Source organism: Pongo abelii, chromosome 2, assembly GCF_028885655.2.
Source record: "Pongo abelii isolate AG06213 chromosome 2, NHGRI_mPonAbe1-v2.0_pri, whole genome shotgun sequence".
NCBI classification, from domain to species: Eukaryota; Metazoa; Chordata; class Mammalia; order Primates; family Hominidae; genus Pongo; species Pongo abelii.
Window position 1 is genome coordinate 62,198,732 of NC_085928.1, and position 7,118 is coordinate 62,205,849.

Genomic DNA, 7,118 nt, shown 5'->3' on the forward strand with positions numbered 1-7,118 from the left:
TGTTGTCATTGGTCGGTTGGTTTTAATAAAAGTCATTGCACATGCTACTAGCCTTGGGGATAGAAGCTGAAGTGCATTGGTGAACTCTTGGTGAGTCTTTCCTTCATTTTACACATTGCTACAGTTGTTTTGAATCATTAATTTTACAACAAAGGCAACATATGTGTGTTCAATATGTAATAGTTTTAAGAGTTTGATACCTTTGCTTAATATAAAGAAGTTAAGGGATCAGAATGTGTGATATATATCCAGGATATACCTAGTGATGTCTGTGCATCTCTGTCATTCCTGGTCAGAGGCAAATAATAAGACGTGGGGAAATTGCTGTAATCCTTTCTGAGGTTGCGATATGGCACATTTACAGGTCTGCATGAACAGTTGGATGCTTTCTCAGTTCATCATTCATGAGTTGTTTCACCAGCCCTGTCAACAGTTATTCCTCTAAGGAGCAATCATCCACATCTTGCAATCCTTGAGGGCTACAAAGTCATCTTGAACTAGCAGTTAGATTGACGCTGCTGACTTGAGCCTCAAAATGGCACTTGTTTTATAACACAGCAGTTGCCAGACAAAAATAGGGGCCAGTAGTAATTGGGGAGCTCCAAATGTTTGGCATAGTAGTAGTCTCTAGCTTAAGCACTTGCCGTATGGCATTTTCCCTGGATTTTTTGAATATTAATGCTTATCATGAAGCATAAAAGATATACATCTTAATGAGCAAAACTGAAGAAGTATTCTAATATTCTTGAACTGACAAGCTGGAGACTGAGCTGGGCTCCACACAGATGACATTTTTTTTTTTAAATGGGAATATAATAGCCTCTGGAGATACTGATCAGAACAGATAGATGTTTCTTCAGGTCTACTTAGACACTAGAGATTTATGATATGAATCTATTAGAATATATGTCATCTGCTCCTTAAATCTGGAACAAAGAAGTGCCCTTGATTTGAAGAGGAAAGTTTTAAAAAGCACATCAATGTGAAATAGATGGTTTGGACATTTTGCTGACACTCAGGAAATTTTTGTTTGGAAAGAAGCATTCTTCTTGCTTCTAACTTGATAGCCAGACTTCGATCAAATGACATGGGATATTAACTTAGGAAATATAATTTGAATCTAAAATTTAATTTCAAAGCCCTCATGTACTCTCTTTTTTTCCTTTATGTAAGTGTATTATTAATTTTAACTAAAGTCTTTATTTTAATTCACACAAAGTAGATGAACTATCATCAATTATTGATGGCACAGGAAAGAAAAATCATTAAAATATTTCCATAGTTATGATTTTGTAACTACACCTTGGTAATTAAGCTCTGTCATTTTTACAAAAAATACAAGTAGCTGTAATTGGTATCAGCAGTATTTTGCATTTGCTCATCCTAGAACAATTATGCAATATTTGAAACAAAAATATATGTAACAAATTTATAAATTACAACACATAATAAAAATAGATATTAATAAAATCAAAATTATTACTGATTTCCCATTTCATTGCCATGCCTCTCATTGTAGTTGAAACTAATCTGAATTTTTTTAAATTCAGAATTTTATTTGTATGGCTTTGTGTATGTAATTACTATATGTATGCATTCTTATACAATGTATTATTAATTGTACTTCTTTTGAGCTTTTAAAAGTATTTTCATACTTTATGTAGTTTTGATACTTTTATTTTATATTTAATTATTCAACATTCTTAAGTTTCATCCATGTTATTGCTGTGACTTTTTTTTACTTAATGCCAATATCTTACAATGCGTTATGTTTATTTGTGTTTTCCAATACTTTGGGATTTTTTCCAATTTTTTGCTAATGCAAATGATGCTGCTGTAAATATTGTGGTACATGTTTTCTAGTGCAAATTTGCATAAATTTATCTAATCCTATAAGTGCAGTTGCTAGCCTAAGAATTTGCATGTATGACTTTATAAAATAATGACATTTGTTTCTTATGTAATTTATCCAACTAGCAGTATACATAGTTTTCTATTTCTATCATGTGTGGAATTGTTAAATATTGGCAGTCTTATGAATGTAAACTCTTCATTATACTCTTACTTTGCATATACCTAATTAGTAATGCAGTGTCAGCATTTATTCGTTTGGTTTTCTTGTTTGGTTGTTGTTTAGAGACATTCTGTAAAACATAATGTTTCGTATATTGAAAAATATACTGGATAATAATACCTTTTCAACTATATGTGCTGCAAATGTCTTCTCGAAATTTTTTTTTCCTTTTTCACACTTTAAAGAGTTTTTTGGTGAACATATGTTTAAATTTTAATATGGTTCAATTAGTAAATACTTATTGTTGTGGGATATTATTTTTACCCCAAAGCCAATAAGAAATTCTTTTATCTCATCTTTTAAAGGTTTTATTATTACCATTATTATTATTATTTGAAGTAGATTGCTGTGGAACTTGTGAGCTAGGGACCCAATTTTATTTTCTTTTTTTTCTTGTTTTGTGTTTTTCTTTTTAATGCCTAATCAATTGTCTCAGTGTCACTAGTTAAACAGTCTCTCTTTTTCAACAATCATTTACTAATGACTGCAGTGATTCTTCTATAATATGTTAAATGACCTTTAATTCATGGAGTTATGGATTCATTTTGGAGTCGTTTTGTCTATTCCTAATCTAACACAATATTAATTTAAATATTTTAGTCTTTTAAAACATCTTGATAGTTGATAAAAGAAGATCCCTTAAACTTGCTTCTCTTCCTCGGGAGTCTCTTGGCTAATCCGGTGCCTTGCAATTCCAAAAAGTTTTACAAATATCTGCTGAAAATGTTTGAGTAATTTCACTGAACTTATAGTAAATTTGGAGAGACATGACTGCATAGACCCTTGCGATCCACAAACACTATATATTTTTATTTGTGTCTTCTTAAATGTCTTACAATCAATTTTAAATTTTTGCAATCATATATTACTATAATTTAGGTTATCCAGAGATGACATTGTAACTACCATGGTGAATGATGTCCAATATTTTTCTTTAGAATACATTTTCCAAGTATTATTTTAGTTCTCCAGAAATGCAATCAATATTTTTACATTAATATTACATTCAGCAACTTTCTTAATATCTGTTTTTATGCCAATACTTTTAATGAATATTATTTTAGATTTTCTTTGCAACCATATAATCCCTGCATAACGAGGATTTTATTTCTTTTACTTTAATCCATATAAATTTTATTTATTTCTCATGTCTTACTGTATTGGATGTGTCTACAAAGAATTTCAAAAAATAACCCAGGCACAGTGGTGGATTCCTGTAATCCTAGCTATTTAGGAGACTGGGGCAGGAGGATCACTTGAGACTAGGGTTTGGAGGCTGCAGTGAGCTATGATAGTGCCACTGCACTCCAGCCTGGGTGGCAGAGTGAGGCCCTGACTCTATTTTTAAAAATTGAATTAAGAATTAAATAAACCTGCATTTATTAAATTAATTATTCCTTTGGTCTTTTAATATGATAATGTACTTACTTCTTTTTAAAATTTTAGTTAGAAAGCACAGTTGCAATTCTGTGATAAACCAAGCATAGACAAGATGTAGTACATTTTCATGCACTGCTGGATTCAGTTAACTAAAATTTTGTTTGGAATTTTTGCATCTATATTTAGAAGGAGAACTGATCTTTAGTTTACCCTTCTCATTATATCCTTCTCTGGCATTGATAACAAGGTTACACTAACTTCACATAATGACTTGCATCATATTCCTTCATTTTAGTTCTTTAGTAAAATTTATGTAAGACTTAAATGATCTCTTTTTAAGGTTATAATTTCAGAAAACATTTTGGTCCAAGAATTCACTTTTTGGAATATTTTAAAAAACTGATTCAGTCGGTTTGTTTTCAGGAATATTTGAGCTTCATTTTTTTTTAATTGTGATATCATTGAATTTCTAAGAATTTCCATTTTTTAAAAATAGCAGAACTGTTTTCACTTTGTTTATCAAGGAAGGCCTGAAACACACACACACACATACTTATTTAAAATTTTCTATTTCTTTTTGATCTATTAAATATTAATCTTTAGAAGACAATTTCTAAGTGTATGCATTTACACATATATAATTATCTAAAAATTTCTATAGAATTTTTGATCTATTAAATATTAATATTTAGAAGGCACAAATTCTAGGTATATGCATTTACATTATTGATACATTTAATTACTACATAATTTATTTAAATTTTATTCATGATCTAATTGACACAGACTTTTTGAAATTTTGTTAATATCTATCCCATTCATAACCTAGTATTTGACCAACTTTGTGAGGGTACTCTATTCTTGAGGAAACACATTTTTCAAGAGTTTCAGAGTGCTACATATATATATATATATATATATATCTTTTGATCTAGCATGATAATTATTATATACAAATGTATATAACTACCATGCTAGATAATTATATATATATAAAATACTGTGTATATAGTATAATACTGTGTATATAGTATTATATACATACTAATGTTTTTGTGATTTTAGCTTCTCAGTGTTTGAGAGAGGAAAGTTGAAATCTTTCACTACGGTAGTAGTTTTCAGTTTTTCCCTGCAGTTCTATCAACTTTTGCTTTATATATTTTGAGATTATTTAAGCAGAGGCTGCTGGTTGTACCCCCCCACCCAGCCTGTTGTCTACTTCAATATTATAGGAGCTGTACAGATTACCATTGTCAGCCTCCTTTGCACCTATACATGATGTTATCACTAAGATACAGCTAATGGCTAATGGAATATAAGCAGTGTAATATGGTACCTTTTGAAAATTGTTAAAAGATACTTGGCAGAAACCTTTTGTTTTCTTTATGGTCCCTTCTAGTTGACAGCATAGGACACGAAATTCTACCTTCTTGGACAAAGATGATGAAAACTATACCTAAGTGTGACCAACAAATGAGGTAGAAGAAGTCTAATCCCTGAGGAATTGAGGCACAAAATTCTCTCACCAGCACTGGAGAGTTTGCTGTTCTACTTTAGATAAATAAGAGGAAAATAAACTACTTAGCCATTACTATTTCAATTTTAGAACACATGGCTTTACCTAATCCTAACACTGCTATTTTAATAGCTGTAAACAAATATAGAACTGCCATAGGGTTCCATTTAATTGAACATTTATCATTATGTAGTGACCTGCACCTCACCTTCATTTGTATGTATTTGTTCTAGAGTCTTATTTTCTGATATTAATATATCCACTCGGGTTTCTTGTTCTAATCTGCATTTAAACAATTTTTATTGTCTTTATGTTTTCTGTATACTGCTCGTAAACAGTATTGTGAAATGTTGTTTGATTTTCCACAATCTATGCTTTTGTTTAATTGACAAGTATAGTCATTTTGATGCTTGATACATTTTGACATACCTCTATTTTATTTAGGGTTTTATGCGTTTTCTACCTTTTTACGACCTGATTTCCTCCGTTGTTTCCTTTTATATATCAACTGAAATATTTCTTTTTTTCCACTATTTTTCATTGATTTGTACTTTGTAAACTACGAAAGTTTTGAGTTCTGGCTCTTATTTTCAATTCATTCTTTAATATTGACCTCAATCACCATATGAATGATTAAAAGACCTTAGAACTCTTTCAACCTGATCAACCCTAGTCCGTTTCACAAACAGACTAGATTTCATGATTTTAGTTCCTTCCTCTTAGCCAAACATATTTTATATTATTTTTATTTTATCATTGCATAAAAATAACTTATTTTGATTTTCATACATTTATGTATTTTTTCGTGGCTTAAGCAACATAAATCTCTTATCTCACAATCAGAACTTAGAAGTCTGAAATCAGGTGTCAGCAAGCTGTTTCCTTCTAAGGCCTGTTGGGGAAAAATCTGCTCTAGGCCTCTAGGTTTGTAGATGGCATTTTCATGTTCACCTCAAACTCCTGTATTTTCACGTCTTTACTATACTACTGTTTTTTCACTATTATTTCTTGCAACACAGACTACTCGGGATTTCTTTTTCTTCCTGAAATATATAATTTAGAAATTTCTTTTGGTAGGAAATAGTAGTAAAATCAAGCCTAGTTCATTGCAAAATATCATTATTTTACTTTCAGTATTAGTAGATAGTTTTGTTGTGCCAGTGAATCTAGGTTGAGAGCTGTTTTTTCTGTCATTCTGAAGAAATCACTCTACTGTCTTCTGGCTTCCATTGTTGCCGTTGACAGCTTTTCTGCAGATCTGTTTGTCTATCATGTCGTCTTTATCGCTGCTACTGGGCTCTTCTTTTCATCAAATGTCTCTTGTAATTTTAATATTTATTATAATGTTTCATAGAGATGATGGCCTCACCAAGTTTATATCTCATCAATTCTAGGATTCAATTTAAAAGGTTTTCATAGACAATAAGTTTTAGTCAGTATTACTGAAATCTCAATACTACAAAAAAGCAAATTTTCTAAAGAAGGAGGATTTCCTCTCACAAAAAAAGAGGCCTACTGCTCACTTCAACAGTACATATATTAAAATTGGAATGACACAAAGATTAGTATGGCCCCTCTGCAAAGATGACATGCAAATTCATGAAGCATCCTGTATGTTTGATATATTTAAAATTTATTAAAGGAGTAGATAGATATTAAGTGTTCTCAGCCAAAAAATAAGCAATAAATAAATAAATAAATAAATAAATAAATAAAAACTACCCACCCCCCCCCCCCCGCACCAAAAATCTGTGTCAAGTGATGTAGATGTTAATTACTTTTATTTTGGGAATCATTATACAAGATATACTTATATCAAAATACTGTATTGTGCACCTTAAATAATTAAGTCTTTTGTCAATCACACCTGAACAAAGCTGAAAACAAACAAAGCTGAAAAAGTATCTAAAACGTTTTTTAAAAAATATATGTGTCATATTGGTACTGGGTAAAAGAAAATCTGTGTGGAATTTCTGTGGCATTTATGTAAAACAGGGAAATCATTTTGGAGAAAACAGAGACAATTTTGCATAAGAATAATGTTTTTCCCTTTTTAGTCTTCTAAATTAAATATTAATGAACTCTTTCTCAAGTTTGAGCAGGTGCTAGGCCATTTTACTTTGCAAGCAAGATAGGAGTAACAAAATA

General features: G+C 30.6%; 1 non-coding gene across 1 annotated transcript; it reads left to right on the top strand.

Annotated features, from left to right (window-relative positions):
- The first annotated feature begins 6,483 nt into the window (after positions 1–6,483).
- LOC112132846 (U6 spliceosomal RNA) lies at positions 6,484–6,589 on the top strand. The gene has a single exon (XR_002914564.3). It is a non-coding gene; the product is annotated as a U6 spliceosomal RNA (small nuclear RNA).
- The last annotated feature ends 529 nt before the right edge of the window (positions 6,590–7,118 follow it).